At 40.4% G+C, this 27,348-nt stretch overlaps 1 long non-coding RNA gene across 3 annotated transcripts in view; it reads right to left on the reverse strand.

Annotated features, from left to right (window-relative positions):
- LOC118684287 (uncharacterized) overlaps positions 1-24,056 on the reverse strand; it is an 88,113-nt gene extending 64,057 nt beyond the window's left edge. For all 3 annotated transcript variants that reach the window (XR_004979810.1, XR_004979811.1, XR_008509170.1), the window contains exon 1: positions 23,630-24,056. This is a non-coding gene — a long non-coding RNA (uncharacterized LOC118684287). The remainder of the gene's footprint in view (positions 1-23,629) is intronic.
- Between the last annotated feature and the right edge of the window lie 3,292 nt (positions 24,057-27,348).

Here is a 27,348-nt window from a genome sequence, read left to right on the forward strand (position 1 = left end):
TTTGGAGGTCATTAACAAAACACCTTTGCCAGATGTGTGTACTGAGCATGAGGATGACATTACAGACAATGATTAGAAAGCAGAGGGAATTCAGAATCTCTAGTTACACCAATGAGGAGTTTTGTTGAACAGTAGAAGCAGTAAGTTTTTGCTAAAATTAAGTTGCATTGACTGCAACTAAGTTTATAAAGAAAAACTATATGAAAATTATCCATAGAAAGCAAAAGAATATTAAAACCCCTGTAAAACCTGGTGGGGCTTTCTGCAGTATACCCTCAAATGATGAACATTGGCAGCATACATTTAAGTCACTACTGGTCGCTGAAGATCTGTCCTTTCTATTAACAATATAAGGCAACACAGATCCTGAAATAATCTGTGACTTAATACTATTCATTTTACAGCAGAGTTACTATGGACTAAGGCCTTGCTCATCATGAAAAATAATACAATTTTAACAATGGCATGTTATTGTTAGAAGGAAGTACATCAAACTGACTTAGCACAGTTTTAGAAAACTGGTTTTGAGAGTACTGTATTGGTGTAGCGTAAGTCACAAAACTATTGCTTTTTTGATAATACTGCTAATCTAAAATTCAGACTTGTAGTTTGATGATAAGATTATTTCTACACTCAACTTTGTGTATTTTTGATTTGAGATTTTTGAGTGATAAAATCTCACTTTAAAAATCAGTTAAAATGTCATTGTTTTTAAATCTATTAGGAACAGCAAGGAAAACATAGCTGAAAATACTAACAAAACAGGAAAGATATTTCAGCAAGTGAGTAAGTGTAACTGTAAGGAAACATTTGCCAGAGGAGAATAAATTTGAGTGAATTGCTACATCAAGATGTGAAAACATAATCTATAAAGTCCTGCAGAAAATAATAATGAAAAAATAGGTCTTTCTGTTCATAAATACAGCTTAGGTACTGATGGTCTTGAGAGATGTAATACCACTACAAATTCCAAGAATTGTTCTTTGATTGCATTAGAAACAGGCCTGGCTAAGACATAAATAGAATATAACTATCTGAAGTTATATAAAGAATATAAGGTGAGGGAAACATAAATAGTATTTATAAAACAATCACCCTGCTTGCAGATTCTGCAGATCACATGGCTGGCAGACACAGAAATAATTTCACCAAGGAAAATGGAAGAAGCAAAATCCATGAAGGTTGTATTGAAGGTTTGATTCGTTTGACTTTCTCTAGGCCTATGAGGGTCTCCATGATTATCATATATATATATACAGATGTATTATATTCATGTTATACATACATATATTGCTATATATATGGAAATGTATAAAAAGCTGTAAAAAAAGAATTCTGTGCAAGAGGTGCTTCAAAACAGGTTACAGGATTTTTGTACAGTACTTAAAACAACTGGAAGAAATAATGAGAGTTAATTCAGTACTGGATCTGATAGTGATCAGGAAAAAAGGAGATACTAGATCTAACATTAAGACCTTGTGACTGTACAATACAATAAAAAGACCAGAAAAAGTGTAAACATACTGTGAAAATCACTGACAGAAAGACTGACAGAATGATTTTGAAGAGTAATAGCAAAAAGCTGGTTCAGAGTAATATTGCAATAGAATAAGAGAGAATCCACTGTAAAAAATGTTTAGTGAAGTATTAAGTTGGAGAAAAGGAAGTGGAACTGGAAAGGAGAACTTTAAACTTGCCATCATGCAAAGGAAGAACAGAAAGAGAGCTCAGACCATGTGATGCTATCTAAGAAAGCCTAATTATCCACTTAATTAGTATCATTTCGCTAATATATTCTGAAAGTATGTGAAAATCTTAAAAGAATACAAGAAAGCAGATTTTTTTCAAGTTTCTTGAGCAGTTAATTTTTTCTTTTTTTTCCCCCACAAAATAATACTGAATAAAAGGCAGTCTTAAGACCACTGTCTATGAATTGGATCATTTATATGAAAAGATAGTTGAAGAAACAGTGAACAATAATGGTAATTGAGAATGTAGAAAAGTGTCTGATAATATGAAGGGTTCCAGATTCTGTACCCTTGTTCTGCTCAATGGAGCTAGCACAAGGTAGCCAAGATCCTTTCCTACTCACAGTCTGAGAATTTGCCTGCTCTGGGGAAGTCACAGTCAGCCTAACACTGGTCGGTCCTTCACCCATACCAACAGCTCAGTCTTCTGTGAAGGTTTGAGATTGGCATCATATGAAGGTATCTCTCTACCAGTTTTTGGCTGCATTTAATTTCTTAGGTCACATAAAAAAGAAAATGCACCACAGCCCAGTCAAGAGCCAGTAGCAAACTACAGCTCACGTGTGCCTGGCTAACCCACCTGCTCTCCTGAGCCAGGGTAGCCTCATTTGTACTCCCTATTACAAGAATCCCTAACCCATGCTATTCCTCAAATCCTGCAGTGTTTTACCTGAGTGCTTGTTGGCCTCAGACAAAAGCACACCAAAGAGCAGGCTAACAGTTAAAGTGTGTGGATTATCACATGGTAGAGCTCAAGTATGTGCCTGAGCCCTCTTCAGCTCAGTAACATGGATGTAACCTTAGGAACTACATCCACTTGGCAATAATTACAACTGTACTAGCTTGTTTTAAATCAAAAATGCAATGGCATGAAAACCAGTAATCTTACAGACTACTGTTTCTTGACCAGAAATCTGAAAAATTGGTAATTTAAGAAAGTCAGAGGACAATAGAAGGGAACACAGTACTTATCTGATGTGGAAGTATTTTAACATGGAAATTTGAAAGCTAGTCAGATGACTGAATATTCTTTTTAAGATAAGCAAGGTTACAATAAAGAACTCAGCACAGGACCATTTGGGTAAATAGATTCTGTTCACTATTAAAATGCAGTTTGGGTCCCATCTATCTTGTAGGATAAAAGCCTGAAATATGCTTGTGGTATTTTATTCTGAGACATTTGAGAAGGAGCTGGTGCTGAAGTGGGCATGCTTCAATATAAAATAGTCACCTCATCATGCACAAGATGGGATAAGGGCTCTACTGAATATTTATACATCTTTCAAACAAACCAATATGCAGTAATGTCTTGGAATGAGTGCAATCTCTGTATTACTTGGACAGGTGTTCAGTATGTGATATAATTACCATTAGGTTCCAGGTCACCTTTTGACCTGTGAGGTCACCACTTATTTCCATAGTAATTTCTAATTTTACAGGTTGTAGAAAACTATGTGCAGGAAAAACTGCACAAAAAGGGAAAATGCTATTACTTTCATAGATTTCTTTGTGATCTGGGATTAAGCGCTTAAGTCTGAAGACAGAAAATAAAAAAGGAAAGGAAAATGTGGCACATCAGACAATGCTGGACCATGATCAATTAGCATTCAGTTGAGTATTGTCTTTTAAGTCACTTAGAGGTAAAGACAGGAAATAAACTGCTCAAATAAAAACAAATACATATTCTGAAAGCAGTCAGCTACTCTGGTGTGTGCTGAGGTCATAAAGTAAATAAATGAAAGAAATTGGGCAAAATTGTAGGATACTATAGATCAAAGGAAAATAGCCAAGAGTTTGAGATATAAGATTAGGAGTAGGGATTTGGAAACAGTTCTTAATATTAAATTATTCTTAATGAAATACTGGTAAGAAAATAGACCATCATAACAACGATTCAGCATAAATTTGCCTGTAGATTTAGCATTTGGAGAAGCTGTTCTGCAGAAATGCAGGCAGCTTTTCTGGAGGAACAAACGGGCTGATCTGGTTTTACCATATTGCCATGGACCAGATGTGCAACATAGTAGGGAACTGCATTATGAAAAATCCCTTTTGTAGTATGAATGTACAAATCTGTACATTTGGCTTGCTTTACATCAGTAGGATTATGCTTTTGCCAATACTAGAAACTACTTTAAAAGAAGGAAGAGAGTATCAATGAATAATATAAGGAACTGGAATTAGAGGCACATAGATAGAGAATAACATAAAGCAAATCTGTCACACATATTACATACCTAGCTGCATATAAAGAAATTTTCTTTCTTATAATGACATTGTATTTTGAAAAAGCAGGTGAATTATATAAAATTACAATACTGTGATGCCCTTAAGTATAGTTTTAGAAAATTATATGAAACAGCCAAACAAAATATTTGAAGTTACCCACTTCTCTCTGGAGTACATTATATATGCTAAACCTAATGTCTGAACTGCCAGAACTGGTAGTTCCTGTTTTGAGGTAAAGAGTTGCTTCAAGACTTCTGCAAAAAGAGATTCTGAAAAATCTTATAGCAGATAGGACGAGTGTGCTAATTAAGTCTTCATAGACTGCTTCTGTGTTCATTGTGATTGCATTCGGTGCCCATCACTCCTGCTTAAATAATCACTTGTTGAAGGATTGCCTGTCTATGTTTCCTGAGGAAGTGGGGGGACATAGTTTTTAGGAGCTGCTGGAAGTATGGGAGGGAGGAGATAACTGCATTAAGTTTGGCTGAAGGGTAGAGGCTTTTCTGGAGATTGAGATTGGGTGGCTCTGAGCAGGAGTGTAGTGCTGTGAGGAGTCCTTCAGCCTCTTTACTCATTTAGCCTGTTGAGAGCACACTTAGGGATATTTTGCCCATTGATAGATTAACTAGATTACAAAGAACAACTACTGCATTTCAGAAATTCATTATGAAAGTACTCTATGAATAAACTATATGAAATAATAAAAAACCAAACCAAACTGTAGAAACCACTTCTGAGAACTTTCATATGTGATTATGGTATAGTCTTAGCAAGAGAAGTAGAGCAAAGAAATGGAAAATCTGGGCTAAATGTCATAAACTGCTCTGCAGTTTATCACTTCTCCCCGTCACCTCCCCCACCACCCCTGCCACCTTCTTTCCAAGGAAATAATTCAAAGATTCCTGGAATAAATCATCTGTGGTTAGAAAAAAAGTAAAGAGACCAGGGTCTCTAATGGCAGACATTTGGGAGTAAATACGAATACAGATAGTTGCTGCAGAATTGATCTGTTATTATCTTAAATCCTCTATTTTACTTTTCTTGGTCCACAGTATTTCTTCTTCATTCACGCAAAACTCATTGAAAATAATGCAAAATAGGACATATTTTTACCACAAACTAGTAGTTGTGTAATCATCAAAAAGAGATTCCTAGTGTACTTCAACTACCAACATCCTTCTGTGTTTCAGCAGACATTACCTATATTGAGACAGTAGGAACATGGCCTGAGAGTCAAATCTCCTTTCTATTATACTTGATTCTCAAAGAAAAGCTGGATTTATGCCTATCTGTCCATCCGTCTGTCTGTCTATCTTTCTGTCTGCTTATTTATTAAGAATATTAAAGTTCTTGTTTCAGCTGTTAAATGTAAAACTAAGATGATAGACAAAATCCTTGGTGTGTCCAGTTTTTTGAAGTAAAGGAAAAAAAAAAAAGAAAAAGTGACTTACTTCGTATGCAAAGAAAATTGTCACTACTGATTTCCAAAAAAAGTTACTGAAGAGATGTGGAGGTGTATTTTGTTTCAAGGGTCTGTGGGGCCTACTGCTCTACAGTTCCATAAAATTTCGAGTAGTATAGATACTACCTAGTTTTACAGATGAAGCAAAATCAAGGAACATCCATGCAAAATTGCCAGAATAAAAATCAGTGAATAAAATTATTTGATCTCTGTGTCATAAAGTCTACAAAAGGAAAATTATTTCAATTTTCAAGTGAAGGGGAATCCATAGGAGAACATATGAGTGAAGATGTTTTTGGAAAGCAAGATTTATAAGGCATATTTAAAAAACTTGTGTTCGTTTAGTCTAGAGAAGAGAAGACTGGGGAAAATAATAGGATATCTGAAGATTATTGTGAAGAAGATGGTCACCAATGGTCTTTTGTACCCAACTGCAGAAGGACAAGAAAAAAATATCTTAATTTACAGCCGAAAACAACAGGCTACATATTTGTAAAGTCCTTTTAAGTACAAGGACAGTTAAAGACTGCAACGAAGTTATCTGGTGATGCTGCAGCATCTTCCTCATTGACAATTTAGAACAGATTAGACAAAATGTTTCTGTTATAATAATGCTCTTATATCTATTTTCTTCCATAATTGTTGGCTCCACACAATAGATAACCTAAAATATTAAGTTGTAACTTGAAAAATAAATTGGGAATGTGGACATAAATTTGTATAGTCTGAAAACATGACCAATCATCATAAATGCAGGGGTTTTTTTCTTCTAATAGATGTATTCTTGAATTTTGCATGCCTTTTGTGTATTTTTCACTTATTTAAATTTAAAGTTTATTTATGTATAATTTCTATTTACAGATCATCAGTAAGAATAAAGCATGCTACCTGTTCATGCAAGCAGTGCTATTATTCTGCTTGAACTGCTTGGTTTTCTGGTCAGGAAGCTAATTTCAGCATTGCCAATGCCCTTTTTTCTTGAATTCCAATTCTCTCTAGCACATGCTCTTCAGGTATGTATGGCTTTGTAGGTATTACAGGGAAATACTCTGAATTCAAAACACATGTAATTTCTTTTAAGTCACATATAGATAAGTAGGGTTTGCTACTTGACAGAATATCTGAAAAAGTCTGATTCCTAAACAAAACCAGAACTTTGATGGTGAATTTTACTTTCTGTGGTTAACAGGCTATTTTTACAGTGACAAATAAAGTCTGTTAGTAATAAAAATGAAACCTAGTATCTATGCTGTGATAATGGAACTCTAAAGTGAAATTAGTTAGTGATATTAGAAAGAATCACTTCTATTTCTGCTCCAAACCTCAAGTTATTTTATTTTCCTGTACTCAAAAACAATATTAAAGAAAATGTATGGTTCATGTTACCAACATTCATAGCCTTGATTAAAATGGGAATAATCCATGTATATGCTTTTGTTAGAGCATAAAATATATAACATAAGAACAAGAATATTGAAGGAGTAAAGATCATTTGACTATTCAGAATACCGACAGACTTCAGTCTATTCAGAAAACTGGCTATCATGACTGCTCTCTCTTAGAAATTCAACTTGAAGGATGATGAGAAAAGTATTAATAATTATTGTTGCTGTTGTATTCTGTTTCTGATGAGAAAAGTATTAATAATAATTATCTGTTGTACTCTGTTAGATGTTTGAGGACTTATGTGTTTATATCAAACAGTAATTAAAGTCTTCAAATTAAAGTGTTCATCTTTCAGTGGTTTTTCTTATATTGGTTCTGCAACAGGAAAGGCTGTGAACATTTGCAAATGGACATTTTATTCTACCTTCTTCCCTCCAATTGTGTTAGAAAAGTTCCAATTATTAGATGCAGCTGTATTAAAAATGTGAGTATTGTAAAGAGAATCAAATAGCTTTCACTCAGCTAATACCTCAGAGAGGAAAAAAGAAAAGTAGCACCCCTTCACCTTCATGGCTCATTTTATCTTGTTATCTTGATAAGGAACCAAGGGGTTCCAGTACTACTTTTTTTGTTTAATACTGCACCTGAACCATTTAGATTTACCTGGCTTTAGTTTATGGTTTGTTGGTTGGTTTCTTTGTTGTTTCTTTTTGAAGTAGGAGGCATCTTCTTATGCTATTTGAGAATTAACTTAGAAAGAGACCACCAAAGTCTTAAAACCTTTAAGATGCAAGCCTGTTTGAAGAAAGATTGTTGTCAGCTTGAATAGAATTATTCAAAAATATGACTCACATAACACTGCATCTTTATATTAGTTCAGTTTATTTAGAAGGAAATCAGCGTAGGTCAGAGAAGTTTTTAGAGGAAAATGTCTAGCAAATAACTTTAGAATGCTTAAGTTGTAGTTTTTTACAAGGATAGGAAAATATAATTCCTGGATAGAAGTGAATACTGCTTTTGAGAGGCCTCTGAAAGTTGTGTGACTTGACTTCTCATGTAAGTCAGAAATATAATTTCTGATCCAAGGTGTTTCCTGAAGAGAGAATAATGGTTTTAAATTGCAAGATGCCTTAATCAGTTAAGCAAATTGAGAAAAAATACTAAAGCTTCTTTTACTTACAATTGAAAATTACAGTTGTCTGATTTTACTTGTAAGAACTTGCTTCTCAACATGTATATTAATTTAAGAATTTTCGTAATGGAACATTCACTTTTACAGTTTGAAGTTGCAAATGCAAACTATAAGCTTTCCCATGTAATATTTTATTGAACAGTTAAAAAAATGCTGACTAAAGAAAGTATTTCTGTAACCAGAGGGGTTTTATTAGGATGAGAAATTTAGTTTTCCTGCATGAGGTCCAGCGCAACTACTACAGAAATCAATTCCCAGCAAGATGACTGTATCTATTTTGAGTAGTATGGTACTCAGAAACATACAGTTAATATGGATATGACCCCCCCATTTGAAGGGTGTTAATGAAATTATCATTAAATAATTTTGAAAATATTACTTATAGATTAAATATGGACATCCAAAACCAGAATAATTAAAAAGTGGTTAGGAAGAAAAAATATATGAAGTGAGGTAAACAGCCACATGCAAGGAAACTGGAATGATATAATATTTATTTAAGTTGGCAGAAGAATATATGATTGGAGTAGAATTGGTAGAACATGGTGTGCAGTTATTCTGAGTTATTCTATTTTAGCAGATTTAATTATGTAATGTAATCCCCTTTTGTAACATAAGTGCAGTTGGACTGAATGAAGTAGCACAAACTGCACATCAGAAAGATATAGGTTAAAGTTAATAAGGAAAGATATAGGAAAGTGTTAATATTTAGGAGTGTTAAGGTTTTTTGGCCAGTTTTGAGAAATAAATAAGAAAATGTCAGAATTAATAAAAATATTTTATTTGAAGAACTAGAAACTGCATTTCTATGCAGTTTTGGGCTCTCCAGACTAATAGTGTGAGGTACAGCAACAGCATAAAGAGATAATCACTTTATTAATTCAGTTTCTGTGTGTGTTAATTTATATAACCCAGTTTTCCATCTAAGTTGGCCAAAACACAGACAGGTACTTTAATTGCCCAGTTTTTATAAAGAACATGAATAACTTTTCTGGGATGCCCTTGGATGCCTCTTTGAGTGGTTGTGTAGAAGAGTTTCATCGCTGGTGTGCTTGTGCCCCATGAGTGTAAGGACAAGTTATTTGAACAAAAAGGTCCATTAAATGGTATCAGCAGATACTTGAAGCACCCTCATGTCCACTGACCTCAGGGCATTAAATAGCCATGTGAATACAAATGTGGATGATTTAATTATTTCCATCATACCACAGAGATGGAAATCATGCAGTACATGTACTGTGTGATTTACTTAACTTTAGTTGTAATAGTATAATTAATTTCATACTATAAATTAAGTCCTCTAATGACCTTTAGGGAAATACAGTTTGAGTTAACATACTAGATATACCTCTTTGTATATGGATAATGGAGTCATAGGTTACTGGTGTTTAACATTTTCTCTAGCATGATTCTTCAGGGAGCAACATATCCCATAGTAACATTTCCTCTTTCTGAGATGAAACAGAGAGCAGGGAAGGGAGGGAGAGAGTGAGGAAGACTTCCCTTGAATAGAGATCAATTTATTTCTAAATTCTATAAGTAAAGCTACAGTTATGATTAAAGATATTGTCTCTTGGTCAGTGTCCTAAGAGCTGGGATTCTGATCTTCTGGGGCACATCCATTATCAGGATCCACTTGTATTGGCAGGGAAGTCTGATGGAGGCAAGAGGAATGTGAATCTCAGTACAAGCTGCTGCCCATGCATGTAGAAGGGATAAAATACTCCTCAGCAATATGACGTGTCTTTGGTTCATGTATTTTAAAGTTCAGGTCCTGAAAAGAGTAATTTTATTACTTGCATACTCTCTCCAGGGACCTTGATAGTGGCTGGCTTTGTGTTAAGTGCCTTATGTATTTATAGCCCCAATAGTAGTGATTGTCTTAGTATTTCAGCCTGTGGTGTCATACATAGTGCTGAGTGACTTGTTGGCCTCGTAGCTTTCCTCTCTCATTCTCTAACAAGCTGTCCAGCTTATTAGAAACAACTAACACCAGAAACATGGTGTCTTCTATAACTGATTGCAGAAGCAAATATACCATTGCAAATCAGTGACAGAACCTTCTGTCTCTACAGGAAGGGTGAGGGGGCTAACAGTTCAGTGTCAACTATCAGTGCCTCAGCAATTTCACTTGCTATTTCAAATTCCAATTGGAGTAGTATCCATAATCTCCTAACCAATCACTAATCCTCAGGGATTTTGAACTGCCAGCCTGCAAGATATCTATTTTTACATAGGGATGCATGCAGCAGAGAAAAGACATTAGATTCCTCATAGGAACTCTGGATTACATTACAGAGTGCTACCCTTGAGTCTTTCTTGTGAACCAAACAGGAATTTTCTGCTGACTTAGTGTTCACCCTGCCTCCTCCCAGAAAAAGTAGCTATCACCACAGCCTGCTTCAGAAGATAAAGCATTGAGGTGCAGTACCACAACAGATCATTGATTCAGTTCACACAAGTCTAAAACTATATCATCAACAATTCTCAGACTTACAGAAACAACATCAATTTAAAACATTTTGTTATGGTTTTACTGTTAGACATCATATTATCAAGAGGTTTTACTTCCCAGAGGAGAGGTTGTAGACAGCAACAGGTCAATTAAATCAGCCTCTAGGTCATCTTTCAAGATCAGTAAAAACCTCTCAGCATTTATAGTCTCTCCCAAAACATTTTGTATTTGAGCTACATTCTGAAAGCACAGCCTTGCAATGATCTGGTACTTGCTGCATCAGGTGTCTGGGGTACACAAAGGAGTCCTCTCCTCGTTAAACTTTGAATGAATTATACTCATTACAGTGTTGCCTTCTTACCTTGAAGTACCAAGGGTCTGGGGGACAGACAGATCTATTCAGAGACAGGGATTTGCTCACATTCAAAATCTTTGTGATGTTCAGGAGATGCCTGCTCTCCATGTAAATATTTCAGTCAGTACTCTCTGCCTTGAACAATAAATAAATTTGGGGTTGTTTTTCAGGGACTTCCCAAACAAGTGCCAATACTCAACATGATAATCACATATTTTTGTCAACAAGCCAGTAAGGGGCAAGACCATCCTCAGGAGCTTTTATGTGACATACAGCTCTAAGTTAAGGCAGTCAGAATGAGGAAACATTTGGGATTAGAGCTGAAAATGTTAGAGCCTTGAGCCTTTCTAACCTTCAGCATATCTAGCCATCATAGCCAGGAGTCAGTGGCACTGACCTGTCTTCGAGAGTCACATTTTTCAAATGAGGACTTCGAAATGTGTGCTTGTTCATACAAATAGGCGTCCTGTTCTAACTGGAGGGATGCTGAGAACTCCTGACAAAATGTTTTGTTTACTTGTTTATAACGTGGGCTTTTTGCCTTTTTTTAATCTTTCTTTGTGTCTTGTGAAACTTTCAGTACACTCTCTTTGCCTGCTTAGCCAGACATCCCCTTCTGAAATAATAATCAGATCCTGCAGCCAAATCTGGTTTGATTATAGCTGATAGACAGGGCGTTGCCTAAGTGAAATCTGCTGACAGAAACTATTTTGCAACAGTGCAGATCATTTTGTGTCAAATAGAGTCACTTTAACTAGAGTTACTCACAAACCTGAATGAAAAGACTTTCTGTTTGAGTATTCTGGCATGGTCAGTCTCCCTTAGCCTCTTTGACTTCAATAGTACAGGACTGTTAAATAATTTTAACACTAAGTGGAGTTTATGTAATTTCTCTAAAAGTGAATTTTTCAGTAATAGCTGCTTATCTTCTTCTGTTCAATGATACAATATACCTTAACTTGTAGTAAGATTTAGGAAAAGCTTTTGTTTCTATTTTTACCTAACAATGGAGACCTGTCTTACCTGTCTGTATAATTTTTTACTAATAGAAACTGTGTTTTCCTGTCTGCCTGAGAAATATTTTTGTGTCTTGTAAAACACATGGCAGAGAAAATGGGAGAATACTGCATGAGTTAAGGATCTCCTAGTGAAATAATAGGAAACTCTCACAAGCTTCTGCGTTTTTCATTATGATGTTAACTGTGCCCACTTAAGGTCTACTCTAGAAACAATGTCCTCCTCCTTTAGAGGAGGCTTGAATTACTTTAGCTTCAGTTTTCTGCTTCCAATTTTAGATAAAATTTACATTTATTCCTGGAGCTTTAGTTATCAGCAAGTAATTTTCTTGGAATGGGGCTGATTTCTGTACAGTGGCAAATTTTCTTCCTTTTATTTCCACTCCCCACGATTCTTTTAGATTCTGCTTGCAGAAAGACCAGCAGGGTTTTAAGAGCACAATATGCATGACTGCATCTTTTCCTCTAATGCATCTTTCCTAACAGTGGAAAAGAATGGCTCTCTCAGAATGTGCTCATCTAGGCTTCCAGTTCCCCAGGATCTTGGAAGGACTTCTTTGCAATGGCAGCTTCAGCATCTGCTACAGATAGCAGGCAGACTGGTGGTGGATTGGCAGAGCTAAGAAGAAATAGATATCCAGCCCCGGGGCAATGCAGTCCTCTTCAGACACTGTAACTACAGCACCCCTCTAACAAACAGCAAAATTTGCATTTTCAAAACAGCAATAAATGTTTTAAAGTCACAAACAGAAAGGATGGACAGAGATTAACTTTCCACCTTCTCTATCAATGAAAAAATAAGGGTGCATCAGAGGACAGCAGTAGGTCTGTTCAAAGTAAATAATACAATAAATTATATTACTTTATATGCTCATGGGTATTACACTCACAGCATTCCTTTAATAAAGCCAGTGTAGATAAACAAAGTTCACAACAATCTAAGGAGAGACTGCATAAGGCCCTGGAAGAGAGATCTAGTGAAAGTCACTGACTGGACAAACCACATCAGGTACAGGAAACCTTCCAAGCTAAAACAAAGTTGGATGCTGGAATGTATGAGCATTATCAAATGTGCTTGTCCTGGTCCTGCTGTTCACTGAGGGAATATTTGGATAAGAAGTGGCTTTTGTCAGCTGTTGGACATGGGTAAATGGGCCAAGTGTATGCCTGGCCTGAACCAGTCTGACCTCTCTAGTATTCTTAAAACAAAGTTTGTTTAGGAATCATGACCTACTCCCAGTCTTTGCAAAAATGAAACAAAATACTTTCAGGACTGTCCCTTCTTTGAATTCAATCAACAAGAGTCAACCTTAGTCATTCTTATTCCTTTTACTGTGCCCTCAACTTCCCAATCTGTAGTATTTCAAAGACTTTTTGACATATGTTGATGAAATGCCTCTACCTCTTTTTTTTCTCACCTAATCTTGCCCTTCCTTAAATCAAACTTTACTCATCTTTCTCTCTCGAGTCTTGTTGCTACCATTGTAATTTTAAGTAGTGACTTTTCTTGTTCTTTATACTAGCTTTCAGATTCTCTTTATTACAGAGAGGAAATCTTTGAGCCTGGCAATGAAAAGAGCAAAAAAAAAAAAATAGAAAATCCATGGGATAGTGTTGTTTCCATCACAGTAATTTGGGAGGAGGAGGAATTTCGTTCTCATCCATCTTAAGTGAATATATCAAATCCACAGATCTGCAATACCAAATCTATAAGTCATATTCCGAAATGCAGCAAGCCAGAATCACAACTATAGGAAATTCTCAGAAATAACTTTCCTTCCACTTTAAACTTGGGAAGGTGTCCTGACAGTAGGTTTATCTTCTAAGTCACTCTGCAAGGACAAGGAAGTTTTATGATAAGTCTCTATTTTTAGCAGAGATTAAGATGGTGAATTCTTATGTTCTTATGGGTTAACCCAAAGCCTGTTCAGTTTTCAGTAGATAGGCATAGGTGCAGCTATAACTTGAGGAGAAGAATGGGTGGAGGAACAGGGAAGAATCTAGAGCTCTTCAATGCATCCTTTCACCCTTTCCCGCCTGCTGCTGGTAAATCTGCCCCTGAACAGCCAGTGCATTAAAGAAACAGCCTATCCTCTTTGGCTTCTTACTTCTAGTGCCTCAGGTATTGAGGAGATGAAGGCAAACCTCTGTGCCAGGGCTGTGTCTCTTTAACTTTGTATGTGCACCAGCAGGCACAGTAGGGACCCATGCTGGTTTCAACATATTATAGTATAAATGGCTATAAGAGAAAGGAGGGAAATCATGTTTTCTGTTACTTGTGTGGTCTCCTGGAATGATTAATATGTGTTTAATGAGTTCTATATGTATGCTTTCTTTAAATTAAAAGTTTATTTCTTTAACAAGACCACTTAAAATTAATTATGAAATTAGGGCAGCCAGTATTAAGGTTAAATTTACTACAGTATTTTAAAATACCAAAATAAAAATACTGTGCCACACATTTTTTATGCCAAAGTTTTAGATAAAGTCAAACCACTGAAGGGGTGGAAGTCACTGGCAGAGCATTTGGAATTATAACCTGCAGAATGTGGAACCAGCTTCTGATGGCTTTTCTTTTTCTCTTTTAATGTACTCATCTACTTTATATTAATGACTAGTATGTTCAAAATTGAAAAATCTACTGGGAGATGAAAAAGCAGGTAATTCATTTTTTCTTATTAGGTCCGTGAATGAAATCTGAAAGAGGATGAGATGTACTAGTTGTACAGTCTTGAAGGTCATGCTAGCCAGCAACAATCACCTAAGTCCCCCAACTAGCAGTGATTCATCCTTGTTGAATAAATCAGTTTTCAATACGGTATGTTCTGATAAGTTTTTTATTCTTACATGTTGGTTACAGTTATAGCTGTTTAATTTAACTGTGAAAAAATTAAGGGCTCTTTTGCTACATTTAAATTTAATTCAATTTTCCATCTACATACACACTTTAATAAATTATAATTGGAAGACAAAGTCATGGTTAAGAGAAGCCATTAAATTTTCTATCACAAGATGTAAAAATTAAGAATAAGAACTCCCTTATATAAATGATTAAATAAAAATTGTGCCGGCATGACATCACAATCTAGATAGCAAAAAGAATAACACTTTTTAAGGAGGATATATTTAATTGAATAAGGGTCTTTAAAATGAAAGGGGAAAAAAGGAAATATAGAACTGGGCCAAAATAGACTGCGTAAGACAAGGCTATTCTCTTTTCTGTTTTAAAAGGTAGCTAGAATTGGTAATTGAACTCAGAGACACCAAGCAATTCACCCAGTCTGCCGATAACATGCACTTGTAGTTCTGGGTCCTAAACAAACACAATATGGGCCTTGCAAGTGCTTTAGAAAGGCCTGGTTAATAATCAGTTGTCAGGAGTCGCCTCTGACCTGTGCGGGCCCTCCTTCCCAGGGAACAAAACCCCAGCATCTGTTGCCTGTTGGAGCCATCGCGGTGCGGAGCTGAGCTCCTGTCACCGCGCCTGCCTCAGCTCTCTGGCTGCGTGCGGTGGGGAAACCTGTGTCTGCAGCTTGGCTTCAGAGCAAAAGAAAGAAAGCTGGGCAGCTGAGTTACTGAGAGCTGCCTCACAGTAAGGTAGAAGGAGATGACCTGGGGTTAGGTGACCCTGACTATTAAGTGTGTTGTCTTGACAAACAGTAATTGCTTGACAATTGCTCTAGGCTTGGGAAACATACGTTATCGTGTTCGTGCTGTATCTACTGATAGAGATTGTTTTCATTACACATACTGGATATTTCTAACTCCACTGAAGCTACTGATGTGTGAAAACATAGATAAGTTCAAACTAGAGGTCTGAAACTTGAAAGTCTTAAACTTGAAGGTCTCTTCTTTGTTTGAGTTACTCCTTTTGGCTAGAGAATGTCTGTCTTTAACTCAAGAATCAGTCCAGTATGTCCAGCATCTACAGTGTTCTTTCGAATGCTGGGTTGCCTTTTTGTTTTCTTTTGTTTTTTCGTTTTGTTTTGTTTTGTGGTTTGTTTGCTTTTGTTGTTGTTGTTGTTTTTGAATGCTGTCTTTGTTAGAGCTGGAGGAGTTTCAATGAAAGAATATCTCAGTTTTGTGTTTGGTGAATGCTATTGTCATAGTTATTTCCCTGTATAGGTTTCAGCATTAAGGCTGTTGGACACATTAAAGAGTAATCTATACTCACGGCTCAGTATTTAAGGCATATGCAGAACTTCAGCATTAATGAAATATCTTATACTTGATAAGAAGTAGTTTTTTTTTTTGGTCTGTGCTGTAACGGAACTTCCTTTTGAACTACTGTCTACAGTTACTGTTTCCTCCCATTTCGGCAGAAGCTTCACTGGAAATATAAATGTGAGCCTCTTCCAGTTGAAAACAGTCTTATTTTATTTGAAATACAGTATTCCTTTTTCTGAAAACTTGCTGAGTCTCTCCCTGAAATGATCTTATCTTTTTATGTTTTTACTTACACCTTAACATGTCTGCTTAAGTATTGAGAAACTTCACAAGTACAAGAAAGGCATAGAGAAATGCACAAGATTATTGAAAATTTTTGTGGGGTATAGATTGCTAAAATAAAAGAAAGGAAGGGTAGGAAGCATGCAATGTATAGCACTCACAGGAGCTCAAGTGGTTAGGGAGGTGTATTAAAGAAAGGCAGCAGGAGTCTGTCAGGGGTCAGTACATGGTCACTCATGACCTCAGGGGCATAGAGACGTAGAATCCTTGTGACATGATTTGCAAGAGAATGTGTGGGCTTTGATTCACTCATTTACACAGCATCAGAAAGTAAATAGGAGACTGCTTTCTTATTTGATGAAGACTTCAGTCACTCAGATCTGCATCTTCCATTAAACTTCTTATCTTTCCTTCCATTTTCGTGTGCCTTCCTGTTTCCAACAGGCTCTCCCTCTAGAATGATGAGTCTTATGCATAAGAAAAAGACAGTTTTGCTATTACTTGTAAATTTGTTGTCATATGACACAACGTGTCATTATTTTCCTTCTTGCTTTCAAATGAAATATCTCCCAGTCTATAAGTTGAAATTGTGTATTATTTGCAACTACAATTGTAGTACCTAGATATAGTATACAACTTTTTATCTGTAGACCTCAAGCTTCTTTGAAGCCTGGAAAGAGATTTTGTTCCTTTAAAACTCTCAGAGCTCAGGTAATAGTGGCTGAGGCAAGACTAAACAGGATTTATTCCTTCTCACTGTTAGGCCATTTGACAAATTGATACAGCTCTTCTAGCCCCTGAGTGCCACAGGCTCAGCACAGCATTTATGCAGTGCTTTGTGCAGACTCCTTCTCCCAGTGCGAAACTTGCCCTATTCCCACAGGAGGTGGCTTATGGCTTCCTTCCACAGCTCCTGCAGGAAGATCCCTGGGTGAGATATGAGGCTTTTAGTGCCCTTTCCCAGTCAGATCTTAATTTCTAATGTGAAGAGAGTGGAAGACTGGTGAGAATTTCAATCACTGCAATTTTGGGTTTCTTTTTTTTATGTGGAGATATGATATGGCATGGGAACTCCCCTTAAGAGAGACCTTCAGAGTTGGATTGGCCTCTTGACATCTGTTAGGCATTGCTAACTAGGCACCTTGCCTTGGGAACTGTGAGTTTTATATTTTGAAAAAGACAAATGTACAGGTAAACAAAATGTTGCTTAACACTTATTTCAGATCTTGGAATATTTTTGACTTTTATAGCCCTGGTATGTGTAGCATGGGCACATCCTGTAAGCATTATTTTATCTCTTAGATTCAGTGAGATGTAGGACAGTTTAACTGTCCCTATCATAGAATGGAAAAGCCATTGGTGAAATTCTGAATCAAGGACAGGATTATGGCCCTTGTTTAGCCTCCCATTCCAAACTTTGGCCAAAGCACCATCCATCTTCCACCTTGATATAGATTTAACATCAGCAGTGTGATTTAACTGGAAGTGTCTATAGGAGCAGTAACCAGAAACCGGTGCTCAGACAGTAGGATGAAAGTCAGAGCAATTCTATTCTTTAATGTGTTAATCAATCCTGTTTATTTAAGCATATTCAGGAAATTATAATAAGTTGTTTAACTTATCTTTTAATTTATTTGCAGGTCTACTTTGCCTGTAGCGCTGAGCTATAGTGATAGTTTGATTTTTATGATTTGCATCAAGTGTGAAGCTTTCAAAGCCATGTTTCAAAGGTAAGTTATTTCAATAATACTGATATTTGTATATGTCCCTAAAAATATTGTATGTTTATGGGAGAAGTTCTCATCACTTTATTGAAGACTCAGCTCTGTTGAGAAGTCACAATCCTGAGTAAAGGGTGTTATGAAGCAGTAGGAACTCCTGCAGGGAGCTCTGACAGATATTTTCTCCCAGTGCTTGCCAGTGTAGTGAGGAAGTGTGCGTACTGCACCAGCTTTTAAAATAGTGCAACCTGATCCTTTCTTTACAGCTCAGAGGATGGGGGTGGGGAGTGAAGGTGAAAGAAAAGGAGTCCATATTCTCCTCCTCCTCATTTTGGGTCTGGTTTTCTTTATTGAATGAAGAGAGCATTAATTGTGCCTGACTATTATGAGAAAGGACCCTTTGCTCTCACCCTTCACATTTCTTGTGACATAGGCCAGGTTTAATCTCATCCATGTTAGGAGAAACTAAGAACACTTTGCAGTGTCATAATGAGATTCCCCCTCATTTTTATTTTCCCTCAATGGTATGTAAATCATTGCTTGTAAGGGATAAAAATCTGTAGGAGTTATGAAACCAAAGTGATTGCACCAATGTGGAACTCCTGGTTAGCCTGCAGTGTTTATCCCTCTCCTTAGTGTAATAAAACTGAGAAGAAACACACTTCAAAACAAAAGAGGCCATCTAATTTTTCTCTATCTAACTAATAAAAGTAAAATTGACAAACTAATTTAAATTACTAACCAAATCTTTAAAAACAAGGATGGACAATGTGTAAGTCAGGAAATTGTTTTGTTGAGTGTTTCACTTGTGTGTAGGGTTTTAAAAGTATCCAAATATAGGAGTTTATAGATTTAACTTAGAAAGATTACCAAAATTAATATTTAGTCAGTAGTTGTGACAGCCAATCAGTACAGTGTGGTACAGTGGAATCTTTGTGAATTTCATTGTCTTATGAAAAATTATGTTCATGCAAATAATACATGCAGACAGAAACGAGGATACTAAGAGTCCTTAAAAAGTACAGTGATCTCAATAATCTGTTTTTCTAGCTAGTGTTGACTAGCTTTTCAGCATATTTATTTTTTACTTCTTTCTGGAGTCTAAAGGCATATTTCTCATTTGGTGAACTACTACTGACTTCCTAGTTTCCATTCATCAAAGTATTCATTTGTACCTGTAATCCATGCTAAGAACACTTTTTTGAGTCTGTGCTAGGTGTTATCTTGTGTAACACATTATGGACACATTTGAAATGATGCCCTGTCTAGCTAATATTATCTATACACGTGTTGTGTTCACAATGCTAACTGTACAGGTAAAAAAATACTAATGAGAACTAAAATGGTACTTTAAAGTGTTACTTTTTATGAAGCATTAATGCCAAATTTGAAAACTGCTCTATTAGACATCCATCAATATAGTTAGAGGGTAAGACCCAGAATCTAGAAGTAGGTTCAAGAGAAGGAGCTGAGCAATATGAGATACTAGATATGAAACCTGCATAAGGGTTTATCCAAGAATGCTGTCAGCCTTCAGTTAGAAGTATCATGCCATCACTGGCCAACTGCTGGAAGGAAGCAAGAGTCTTCCTTTCTTAACTACTTTCCACAAAACACCAGTTACTATAAAAGGATAGTTGGATCTATTCTTCTTTCTTCCTGCACCTCAGGCTCCATTTTTTAAAACTTCTTTTTCTCCCCCTGTATTTTATCCATTGTAAATAACCACTACACTTTCCTGCTGTAAGTAGTACTGTCATATGGCTGCAGCAACATAAAATGGACATTTTGGATAACATAAGAGCTGGGTAGAGGCTTCTAAAAAGCAGTAACTGGACTTGCAATCTTGTTAGTTATGCATGGCTGCTGCTTGTTAAAGTGCTACTGTGCAAAAGCTGAAACACTGGAACTGCCTGCTTGCAGAACCAGGAAGACTGTACTGTCTGAATCAGTCAAATTTCCAAATGTAAGTTAGTAACACCGTTTACAAATGAAAAGATGGAAATGTGTCTAGAGTTTTAAACGAAAGCTGTAGAAATCCATATCATAGGCCTTTATGGTGATCAGAGAAAACTGCTTGTTATCATTAGGAATTATAGGGCATTAAAAACAAACAAACAGACAAAAAACCCCTGGGATCCTATGTACAGAATAAGACTACAAAAAAAAAAATTAAAAATATCAGACATCAAATGGTAGAGACAGACTGGTCACATATACAGTAATACAGCAGTAGTTGACCAATAATCTTTTTCAAGTGTGAAAAAAGGAAAGGAAGGGCCATTCAGCTAATAATGTGCTAAAGTACTCATTTATGTACTTTAAGTATCAAAAGAAAAGCAGAGTTAGATAAATTAATAACAAACAAGCCTTATTTTTATAAACACAAAAAATGATCTTGATCTTGCAGACTTAAAAAGCCTTCCTACTGTAACATTAAACTGAATAAAAACTACATACTGTACATATTAAAATACAGGTTTCAACCCCAGTGACTTAATACAAATTCACTCTTCTTTGAACTCTAGTAACCCAACTCTAATCTCCAAGGAGTTTTGAAAGTTAAACCAGAAAGGACTGACAGTGTGAGGAGGTGTGTATGTGTGTGTGCATAAACACATGCACATACATACCTTGTTACCTAATTGATAAATTTTAGATAAAAGAGAAAGTAGGTTGATGCCTAATACCTTTACATGTGGGATATTGAATTGACATTTGTTTATTATCTCTGGGAGTGTGACAGATCTGTGGAACAACTAATACCAATTCAGGGCCAGAATTTAAGGGGAAAGTAGGTTTGAGGTACACAGAAACTTAGCTCATGGTGGTGGGAGTTGGCTCCAGTTCCTGTGCCTCAGTCATGAAGCCATGTCCCTACCCAAGCTGCTTTTCCTATCCACCTAATACATCTAGCCACCTTTTGTTTTCAGGGAACAGGCAGTGTTGGGGCTTGCTTTGTACTGTTGCCACTTTAATTCTCTCTGTGTCAAGCTGCAGAGCCACAGGAGCAGCCTGGCAGCAGCACTCGAGCTCCAAGTGCAGCAGGAGTAGGGAGCCCTGGAGGAGCCAGTCACAGCTCTCGGTCACTGGCCAGCCCATTGCTTGTTAGAAGTTAGCATGCTTAAGTTGACATTGATCCCTCAAGGGACTAGCTACCAGCTAAACAAAACTGGAGCACAGGGCTAGCCAAGCATAGATTCTCTGTGACCCTGTGTCAGGACCTGTCATCCTGTTATAAAAGCCAGCTATGTTACCTCCTTGCCCTCTGAGACTCCCAGGGAATCCCCAAGTAAATGAAGAGAGGAGTTATTTACATCTCCTTCATGTCTCCAGACCAATCTTTTTTTTTCTTAAAAACAAAACAAACCAAAACCAACCAAAAACCCAAGAGATAATGGAGTACTTTAAAAAGGCATATTTGTTCCCTTATGAAGGCATACTACAAAAAGCAATAATAATTTACTCTATTAATTATAGATAATGGAAAATGTGGCAGCATCTCTGTAGTTAAAGAAGTGAGCATACTGTCATTGAGGTAGCGCAACTGTTGTACACAGCTGGGAAAGGCAGACACATTGGAATACTACTGGTAGTTTAGAATATTTAGAAGCCAGGAGTTCTACTAAGTCTATTTAATATGCTGAGGGTAGAAATGCTCATTTGCTTTTGCAGAAGAAATAGAGCAAAGATACACCACAGCAGAGAAAGCTAGCAGGACAAAGGAGATACTATTGACTCATTCCAGACTGCCGACTTAGCAGCTCAACTTTGTTTCCTTTTAACTTTTGTAACAGTAGGAGCTCAAAGCTTCTCAGTCTATTTTCTGCACAAATAGAAACACCCAGACTTCAAAAAGTAATATGCTTTGAAGAACCCCAAACCATTAACACATTAAAAACCGTGTGTACTATTAAACAAGGCTCGTGGTTACTTGAATTTTGCACGAAGTAGATGCTGGTGTTTTGGTAGTAATTTTTACACTGCTGCATTCTGGCAGACAATTCTTGACAAATATCAATTTGTAAAGCACTTTTTGTTGGTTTTAGTGTGATACAGTTTTATTGACTTTGCAGTGGGTAAGTACTGCTTCAATATTTTCACAGGCTGAGTAAACCCCAAGACACTTTTTCCCAACTCAGTAGCACATTGCAACAAGTTTCTAACCCTATAACATTACACTTGTAACACCGGGGAAAGCGCATGATGTTTGATACTTCGATTTTGTCCTCGGTACTGAAGTCTATATACCTTAAAAAAAAAAAATTGTTGTCTACTTTGGACAATGGAGTGTCCAGGGCCATCGATATGATAGCTTCTATGCTGACGATGTCCCTGTCCCAAAGTCCCATCAGGAACGTGCTCCCCGGTAAGAGACCGGCCCCCGCGTCCCCGCTGTAACTTCACAGCCACCCCAGGCTTGCAAATACACCTCGCCTCTCTCACGAGTTATCCCTTCTACAGCGTGCGCTTAAAACGTCACAGAACGTCAGAAACTCAAACCCATCGGCATCGCGTAAGCCGCTACTGGAGCGTGTGAGTTGGGTTTAACTTCGGATGCGTCCAGCCCCGGGCTCGGCGGCGCCCCGCAGCCCCCGCTGCCGCGCCCCGCGGAGCCGCTCCCGGCTCCGGTGCCGCGGGGCGGGGGGGCCGGGCCGGGCGGGGCGCCCCTGCTCTGCCGCGGCGGCGGGGCCGCGCCCCCCCCGTTGGCGCGGCGGGCTGTCACTCAGGCGACGTCACAATACGCCTGTGTGAGCGCTGTAAACACTCGGGCGGGCGTGTGTGTGTGTGTGAGTGACGCGGGGGCGCGCCTCCCCGCCCCCCAGCTCTCCCCCGCCGCCCCCAGGGTGGCACCGAGCCGGCCGGGGGGGCGTGAGGCGCGCCCCCGGTTGTTTCCCTGCGCGCATGGTAGCGGCACGAAAGGTAGCATCACTGGAGCAGGGGATGATGTAATTCTCCCTCCGGCCAGTGACTGCCTGCGCTTGCACCGATCCGACTTGCAAACCGGAGGGGGGGTGGTTTTTTTACGCGTGATCGTATCAGCATCTCCTGACGGCGCCCCCCCCCCCCCCCCCCCCCAAACGCCGCTTTAAACCCCGCTCCGCTCAACCCTCCCCTCCCCGGGGCACGGAAGAGGGATGGGGCTGGGGGAGGAGGGGAGCCCCGCGCCGTGTGTGCAGGGTAAACACGCCAGTGAGCGCCGCGCCGAGCGGTAAACAAGTCTGAGGTGCCCTCCGCCGCACGGCAACTTGCTGCGGGCGGGGTGTCCCCCCCGCACACACACACGCACGCACGCACACTCACTTCCCCCTAACAAAAGCCCGTTTAATATCGGCGTCAGCTTTTGTTCGGCGAGCGGCAGCCGCCGTCCCCTCTCCCGATCACCTTATTTCACCGGGCGGCCCCCCCGCCCAAATCCACGGGTCCCCCACGCCCCGTTCCCCCTGCGCGCATCCCCGCTCGCTCCGCGGCGCTGTCCCCTCACCGCCTCCAAAGCTCCCCCCGCTTCCCCGGAGCTCCCGGTCCCTGCTGCCCGCTCTCTGGGGCAGCAGGCAGGTAGGCGAGCAGGCGGCTCCCCCCCAGTTCCCGAAAAGGCAGTAGCTAAATGGCACTTACTGTCAGAAGAGAGGGCGAGGGAGGAAGCTCTTCTCTCGGTGCAAAAGCAAAATAGCCGCTCGCAGGACGTTGCCAGCATGGGAGGCAGCAAGAGAAAATAAAAAAGATCTTCCAGTAGAGAGGGGGAGAGAGGGAGGGAAGGAGAGAGAGGGAGGAAGGGAGGAGGAGGATTCGCCTTTTAACCAGAGAAAAATAAAATCAAAAAATAACCTCGTGTGTGTCCCCCCCCCGGTTGCCTTTTTTGTGCAGTTTCAGCAAAGCTGCGAGGAAGTTGGTCCTTTTGTTCCACTATTTATAGATTGCGTCAACATTGCGAAAAGGAGAAGGCGGAGCGGTGGCACTTACTCCTCGCCGAGGGGTGGTGGGGGAAGATATCGGGGTGGAGGGGCGGGGCGGGGGGGGACGGGACGTGCAAGCCCGGCGAGTACAAGCGACTTCAGCGCTCTCCCCCACCCGCCGCCGCCGCCGCGACCACGGGAAGAACCGGGCGGTGCAGCCGCGGCGGCGGCGGCGGCGGCGGCGGGGAGAACCGCGCCGCTTCCCCGCCCGGCTGCCGCCGCACAGCACCGCCCCGCGGGCGGCGAGGCGAGGCGCGCCGAGCCGAGCGGCGGGGCCACGGGGAGGGGGGGACCCGCCGCTCGGTTGGGCGCTGATCGGCTCGCCGGTACCCTCCGTCTCCCGGTAGAACCTGTTGCGAGCCCCTCGGCTGGGAGCTCCGAGGGCAGGTGCACGCACCGCTCGGCTCCGTTTTCTTTACGAGGCAGCGCCGAAGGGTGAATCTGGGGAGCCGAGGGGAAAACATTCTAAAACCTCGGGGTCTGAAACTTAAGTATTTTCACCTCCACCTCAGAAGAAGCGGGGGGAGGGGGCACAGAAGGTGGGGGGAGAGAGAAGGGGAGCCGCCGCTTTCCTGGCCGAAGGCCAATGTTTCTAAACTGAATGTAAACAAAGAAAACTGCAAACACCAGAGGAGGGCCTTCCACCGCCGTGAAGGCTGGGGGGACGTGTTCCCAAAGGGGTGCCGAGCTTTGCCCACGCCTCGTTTCCCTCCGGGTCCTGAACGCCCACGGTCACGCCGGCCACCGCCCTCGGGTGCCGCGGGACGGGGGGGAACTTTCTGCCGGCGGGGACGGAGCAGGGTAGCAAGCCTGGAAAAAAACCAAAACAAGTGTGCTCCTTTTTGTTGTTGTTTTGTTTGTTTCCTTTCAACTTTTTTTTTTTTTTGGGGGGGGGGGGGGTTCTTGTTGTTGTTGTTCCTGTTTTGTTGGTTAGTTTGTTGGTTTGGTGGGGGTTTTTTGGCTTTTTTTTTTTTGAGAGCGAGGGCTCGTCCCTCCCGCCCCGGGAGGCAGAGCCGCTGTGCCCCGGGCGGGCGGAGGCCGGGACCGGGCTTGTCCGAGCCTGCCGAGCGCTCCCGGCTCCAGCCTCGGGGCTCCGTGGAACTGCTGATGCTGTTACTTATAACATGCTCGGAGAAACATCCACGGGGCTCCTGCTCTGTTGAGCAAATCTTTCTATACTTAGAGGGCAAAATCCTTCCTTGCTATTACACAGGCCGGTGGGTTGTCACTGCGGGGTTAAAGAGGAGATGGAGGGAAGGAGGAAGGCTGAAGACGTGCGTGACCGTGACATCGGCTGTGTGATCGCCCTAAAAATACCCCTGATGGACCCACGGGCGATCCTTGCCCAGCAGAAACACAACCGTCGAACAGGGCGAGGTTTAGGGGTTTTTCTCCCGCTCCTTGTTTTTCGTGAGTTCCATGGGCGGATGAGTCTTCTTCTTAGGCTTCGGACAACAGATGCCTTCGCGATGATGATTTTCTGGGGGAGAGTGCTATTCCCTCGGAACTCTCCCCCTCCTGCTCCGCCCAAGCCACGCATGGTCCTTGCTTGTGGTGGAGCTCCCTGCGGAGCGGGGAGCGCAGGTAATGTCCGAGGAAAGCTCAGAGCGAATAAAATAAATTCCGTTCGTGTGGTGCCTTTCTTGAAGCGTCCCCTGAATGCCGGGCTTTCCTCAACTACCTCGCCGCCAGATCTCCGTCCCACATCGCTGCTCTTGCGACAGAACAGGGTGCTTGCTCATCTTCCGTGGGCTCTCCGTGGGGACTGTGGCTACTCTTTGCTCCTTCTGCTGTGGTTGCAGAAAAAAAAAAAAAAAAGGGAAAGGGGAAAGAAAAAAAAATTAACGAAAATTATGTAGTTCGAAGACGGATAGTGTTGAGTGTCAGACTGTTTTTTTGCGTGCAAAATCCCTGGCACAAGTGAGCTCTTTTAACAACCTTTTAACTAATGGTGTAAAAATTGACTGGTAGTGGAAAGTAGTAAATAGTGGAAATAAAGGATAGATCCAAACTGTGAACCGTGAATAAACCTTATTGGAAAGAGCTGACATGAGCAGAGAGTAGGTAGGCAATTCTCTCGCTTCTGTTCTGAAAAAGGAGTGCGACGCGTTGGCAGTTTTTTTTTTCTTTTTCTTTATTTCTTTTTTTTTTTTCTTTTTTTTTTTTTTTTTTTTTTTTTTTTTTTTACATGCTGAGAGAAAAGAGCAAAGAAAGAAAAATAGCGTTGTGGTGAAAATAGGATGATAAAAGCGAGATGTAAAAGGCATAAGTGCCGACGTGGGTATGCCCGCCCCGGGCGCTGCCCCGCCGCAGCCCGGTGGCTCGGAGCCGGCGGCTGAGCTTCAGCAGAAGCCACGGCGTTCAGAAATGTTGCAACAGCACTTTGGAAGTCTCTAAAGAAAAGCTGAATTGTTGGAACTTAGGTAACTTAAGGAAACTCGTTATGACCTACATTGCTGTTCTGAGTCAGCAGCTGCAGCCCCAGCCCCGGCTCCCGCCGCCGCCGCGCACCCCGCACCCCTTGGGCGGAGCCGCCCCCCCGCCGCCGCCCGGGCTCGCTGCTTCCCGGGTTTACAAACAAACTCGCCTGGATCGAGACGGTTTCACTTCTGCTCTAAGGAATGCCTCCGCTGCTTTTTTTTTTTTTTTTTTTCCTCCTCTCAGGTTTGCGGACAGAGCAGCTTGCCTGCCTCAGCGCCGGTTTACAGGCTGGTTTTTGAGGGGGAAGGAGTTTAAGCGGAGGACAAGGTCTTTTCCCAAGTTTTTAAGAGCTGTACTTTATATCGCGAAGGGATAGTCATTGTTTTCTCCACCGGGAAATAGATGCCTTTTAGGGAAAAGTTACTACATGTTGCACACTGCTTGCTCTTACGATAGAGAAGGAAACTCTGAAGTTCCAATCAAAAACTTACCAAACAACTTTCCATATTTCTTCTGTAATGTAAAGTAAAAGTAGCAACGATTAAACTCCAAATGTCCACACTGTCAAGATTCTTAGTTGAATCCGGTTTGCAGCGAGCTCGGGCAGTTGCGCCGAGCGTTTGTTAAACGCACGGTCAGCGTCAGGGGAAGAGCCCTGAATGTTTTAACATCTTGATTAAAGTAATCTGTGCGCGAAGATACCGCATCACCCCGGCCGGGCGGGGGACGGGGAAAATCATCCAGTCAGCTTTCTTCGATATTCAAAATGACGAAAGACTCGAGATGAAATGACCTCAGAAAACTCCGCCTTTGGAAAGCAGCGCTTGCCGCCTCTCCCTTGCCCCCCGCCGTTCCCCCTCAATTCTCACTTTTTGTTTATCGACACGTCGTTGCCACCAGCAGGAGAACTGAAAAGACAAAACTTAGCTCCAAACGCCTTGGTTTTCCGGTTAGGCTTTT

The sequence above is a fragment of the Molothrus ater genome, chromosome 2 (genome assembly GCF_012460135.2).
Source record: "Molothrus ater isolate BHLD 08-10-18 breed brown headed cowbird chromosome 2, BPBGC_Mater_1.1, whole genome shotgun sequence".
In the NCBI taxonomy this organism is placed as follows: domain Eukaryota; kingdom Metazoa; phylum Chordata; class Aves; order Passeriformes; family Icteridae; genus Molothrus; species Molothrus ater.